The sequence below is a fragment of the Vigna radiata genome, unplaced genomic scaffold (genome assembly GCF_000741045.1).
Source record: "Vigna radiata var. radiata cultivar VC1973A unplaced genomic scaffold, Vradiata_ver6 scaffold_406, whole genome shotgun sequence".
Classification (NCBI taxonomy): domain Eukaryota; kingdom Viridiplantae; phylum Streptophyta; class Magnoliopsida; order Fabales; family Fabaceae; genus Vigna; species Vigna radiata.
The window spans coordinates 91,732-97,512 of record NW_014541816.1 but is presented as its reverse complement, the minus strand read 5'-3'; positions in this window follow the sequence as shown (position 1 = coordinate 97,512).

The following is a 5,781-nucleotide window of genomic DNA, read 5'->3' as shown; positions in this document are numbered from 1 at the left end:
AGTTTCAACGTGGAGGACCACTCTGTGTTCTGTATGGAAATCCTTGATTGAACTTGTGTTTTTTTGTTTCCTGAGTGATGAGTTAGTTGAACCTTTTGTTTTGGGTCCCCCATCATGGTGGGAGAGACCACCCATAATGGTAACCTCAAGTTAAGTGATGTACCTATGAAATTGAGTTCTGTAATCGATTACAGGACCCTGTAATCGTTTACACGAACAATAACAGGAATTTGGACATCCTGTTCAACACAAGGCGCCACCAGTTTAAACGTGGAGGACCACTGCGGACCACTAATTTATATGAGTGTTCATTGACTGATTAATTGTTCCTTCAATTTTAGTTGGTGGTATAAATATTAAAATTAAAACGACAAACATTCATTAGTGCCTTTGTAGTTGGTTGTATGGCTGTGAAATATAATACGCATAAGTTTAATATGAACGTGAAATATAACACTCATACATTCAAACAAGAATTAGAAATAAACTTCGAAATTGCGATATTGAAATTAAGTAATGAAAACATTACAATATTCAGCTTGAAGTTCCAAATGGAAGAAAATACATATAAAGACAAAGAAGTACGAACCCTCCACTACAAGACATAAAGAAAACATTGTTAATATTAACAACAAATTATCCAACTAAATAAAAGTAAGAAACTTTATCTTACCTTTGGGATTTCGGAAGCCATTCCAACTGAGCACAAAATCAAAACACCAAAGAGGCCAAATATCAATAGTTGGTTAGGGTTTACAAAAATAAAATTAACCCCTAAACAACAACATTATAATGAGAACCGAAATGATACACAAAAACCCAAAACACCAAAACGCGAGAATGCCAGCAAATGATGAAACAAAGACGAAGCCCAACCAAACCAAAAACGACATACCCACACTNCGGGCTTACCTTCTCAATGATCGCCTTCCCNTGCTTGAGATAAAACCAAAGTAACGCAGCAATGGAGATGGTGGCAAACGAAAGACGAAGGGACCTGTTGGAGAGAAAACGAAATTGTTCACAGCAAAAGTGAAAGACGAAAACGAAACCGNCAAATCCAAAATCATATTCAATATTTCATTATACCACTTCTACCCCCGTCAGTTTATTACAAAAGCTTTTTCAATTTAAAATAAATAACCCAATAGAAATTTGACACCTGGACGGTGTCAAATTTGTGTCAAATGTGGGTGTTAAACAAACATTTTCCTTATTTTAATTTATTTCACAAATATTTTATATCTTTTCACTATTTTTTTTTATTTCAAAAACACTCTACACTTCCTTACTATCCTTAACAATCTTTCTCTTTCTATATTAGTGGAACATTTTTATGCCTCATTAATGAAGCATTTACATTACTTTCTTTCTACATTAATGGAACATTTACATGACTCATTAATGAAACATTTCCATTACTCAAATTTGAACTTGTGGTATATTTTCTTAAATAAGTTTGAATATATTTTTTTCTTTTCAAATTACTTAATAAATAGTAAAATTTTGTTTTAAATTTTTAGAAAAATGTTTATATATACGCGTTTTTTTTACATATAATATCTACAATTTTTAACATTATATTATGTTTTAACTCACCGACATGTTTGAATCAAATAACTTGAATAAAATATTTGATTTATTAGATAAATAATATAAAAATATTAATAAATACTTAAAATATAAAAGAAAAAGTTATTTGTTAAAGATTTAAAATTTATTTAATTCTTTCGTCATTATAAAGTTAGTATATAATAATAATAATAATAATATATCATTATTTACTATTAACATTATTATGTTTATTATTTTGTATTTGCATCTAACTTTTAATTTTATAAAATAGAAATAGTAGAAGTATTAATATTAAAGTTTTCTCTGAATTTTATATTTTGTAATATATCACAAATTCAAATATGAACGATGTGAATGCTAGAGAGAGTAAGGAAAATATTATTGAGTATAGTGGAGATGTATAGAGTATTTTTGAAATAAAAGAAAATAATGGAAATGTGTAGAATATTTTTAAAATAAATTAAAATAATAGAGAGGTGCAGGACCCGCTTGGAGAGGTGGAGGGAACAACACCCATTAAAAAATTAGCACAAAAGTTAAAAATTAGTATTCGATTACTTATGAAATATTTTTAAATAATTGATTTAATTATATAAGAAAATATTAGTTGTAATAATTTTTAAATATTTTAAAAATTGATTAAATTTATTGGTTTATTTTAAAGTTGGACCAAATTTTATATAAAGAGATTTAAGAAGAAAAAAAAAAGCTTTAGTAGTTACCATTCACTACATATTTTACTTTTCGTATATCATCCTATTAGTATAGTGTTAAGCTTACAGGATTCTATTTATTGTAATCTCGTTATATTCTGAAATTAAATTAAAATATTTTTTTTCTTTTTATTATTGTTAAGATTTAAATTTATTTATGTTTTCTTTTTCTGAATCAAATAAAAAATAATAATATCACGTTTTAACTTATTAGAGAGATTTTTAGATCTATATAAACATATCGATTATGAGTTAAATTTTTTCAAATTCAATTGAGATTTTATTTTGATTTAATTTAAAACTTTAATATGAATAAATAATTTTTTATTAATAATTAAGACTTTTTTTTAAAGGTAATTATTCTAAATAAAATTAGTTAAAGTTAATCACTCTAAATAAAATTAGTTAAAAGATTTTATTTTGTTTGATCAATTTTTTTCTCCAATATCGATTAGGAGATAAAAGAAAAAATATGATTAGACGAAGTATAAATTGAAATATATTTTAATTGAATTTATGATAAATAATCTAAAAGTTTTTAGTTTTAATTGAGATTATAATTTGGTTAAGAATGAAAACATTAACAAATTAATTAAAATTTTACCTTAATTAATTTGCAAATTTTCAACAATTAATTTAACAATAATATTTAGATAATGAATGATGAATTTATTATGTAAGATTAGTGAAATTAATATGTTTTACTATTATCGTTTTTACAATCTTTTATTTAAATTTCTTTTTAATTTAATTTGTTGCAAAAACTCCATAATAATATTAATCACATTTATATTACATATCATAAGCATGTGCATTTTAATTATTTTAGTTGCATTTTTTTTTTTTTTTAGATTTTTAGGCATAATATTTTTAACATATTCTTGCATGTCATATATAATAATTAATTTTAATTGCATTAGGTTAGATTTTTATTTTTATCTTTTATTTATTTGTATTTTGTTATTTGAATCATTGTAGGCTTCCATAAGAACCAAATATTTTAAAAATTAATTTCATATTATTATGATTTGAATAGGATTGACTTTATCTTATCTAAGTTATTAGCTACTAATTTAACAATAGTTGTGTTACTATGTTAAAGTAATATTAATTTCATAGTATTAATGTAACATGTCAAAATATAGCATTTAACTATATAATAGTCATCACATATTGAATAAGATAGATCAGTTGCTAACAGAAATATAAAATAAAAACTTACAGTCATCCAAAAATAATTATAAAATTTAAACTTTATATATAATGGGGCTAACCAAAACTATTTACAAAGTTAATCGAAAGAACCTCATCTTCCTCTGTTCATACCTACAGGATGATCATAACAAAGAAAAGAACACAACGACATACAAACACAAGCACAAATAAAAGGGTAAGCTAGTTTACAATTAAAAAATGATAAATATAAACTCATTTAAACACTTTACATACAACAAACATATCAATACATCATCGTTAAACACATTATGCATGACATTAATATGATTGGATTGTCCGAACTTAGAGTGAATGTCGAGCTATGGCGGGTTGTACACTTATGGTGGCTTCTACTACTTTGCAAAGTCATTGTCAATGGGTTTCACCCTACCACACTTACAAGGTTAGTCTGTTCGACGCCTTGGATCATACTGGAAACACCTAAGACTAAGACCTCCTACTACTCTCACCACATGTGTCAATCTTCTCTACTTGAAAATGAAAGACCATTAGAGTTTCAGGATAACCCTTAAGACTGAGCTCCCTGCATTTTATTCTAAAGATACTTGAACAACACCAAGAAATTCCACCTTGGAACTAACTTTCATAACTTTGAAACCATACTTATATCCACATACTTTCACATTGAACTCCAAATATAATATTAATGATCGTACAATACCATAAATACTTTTACACCATTCTAAAAATCAAAACATAGCTCAAGGGTATCAAGAATGAAAAATGTTTAGGACTGGTCGCTCAGCGCACCAAACTCGTTGTGCGAAAACAAAAACAGCGGGTTCTGCGCACTCACCTCTTGCTCAGCGAACTTCTCACTCAGCTAGAAGTGTTATGCTCGCTCAGCGGACACTAGCTCGCTGTGAACAGACCACGGACTCCAACAAGTCTCGATTATATGGCTTATTTTCAAACATCTTAAGGACTCCAACAAGTCCGAATTGACTTACTAACACTCTCAAAAGTGACCATTTAAGCACAGAACCCACAATTCAAATTTTCACTAATCTAAACCCCAAAAACTAGTTTTAAACCAAGCTAGACTCTACCTATCCACCAACAAACACTCTTACATTACATTTCCTTCATTTCAATGCTTAGACAAATCACAAAACATCTCATAACAGAAGCCAATTGCCTCAAACCAGTTTACCATCCTTCTTTCACCATTTCACTACCTAAGACCTCATTTTTCCTTGAAAACGTTTCTAAAAATTATACACTTCATTTTCATTATAACTCAGATTTCAATCCCCAATATACACCCAACAAGTCTCAATCTACCTCAAGACAAACAATAGTTCACTATCAAAAGCCTCTATTTCTCAAACTCACTCATGCAAGTCTCTCCTTTTTGACTTAAAACACAAAGATGTAACAATTTCTAATCACAACCACGTTGAATTTAGTTTCTAATAACAGCACAACTTCAAAAACCACGTTCACAACATCATAACATATCAAGATCACACAATTACAACTACATTTCAACAACATACCATCCAAATTAACAATTAAACACACTTATAAAACACCCAATCACAGTAAATTCTTCAAAATCAGCAACAATTCATAAAAATAGAAAATTAGTAATATAACCATAACTAAAACAAGAATCCTAGCTTCCCTTACCTCTCAAAGAAACTGCCCAACGCTAAAAATGCTCCGTCGATACTTGAACCGCAAGGAAAAACCTAAACGAACCTACGAAACACCAAATTGAGAACGGACAAAGTCCTTAAAACTCTAGATGAACCAAGAATGAGTAGGAAAGACATGATTACACATGTACTAATTTCTTCTAAGACAAATTTGGGAACGGAAGGGGAAAAAGGAGTCGAAACACTAGTGCAGTGAGGGGCTTTTACCGCGGTTATTTTTCACTATACGTCACGGTTTACAAACCGCGGCATATTCAGCCGCGGTAGTAAGTCAGAGACTTTAGGCCGCGGTTATAACCGCGGTATATAAGTTGCGGAATATGCCGCGGTTGTCCAAGGAATCGCTGCCTAAATCCATTTTTTTTAAAAAAAAAAAACTTGGTCCACTATATGCCGCGATTCAACCGCGGTAAAAGGCATAGGTATATGCCGCGGCTCTAGCACTAACCGCAGCCATATGTCTCTTTTTAAAAAAAAAAATTAAAACGAAACACTATATGCCGCGGTTGTATTCCCCTACAGTTTTTTAAAATTGCAGGTCTGTTTTTGTGATATCCACTACCACAAAAACAGACCTGCATATAAAAACATGTACA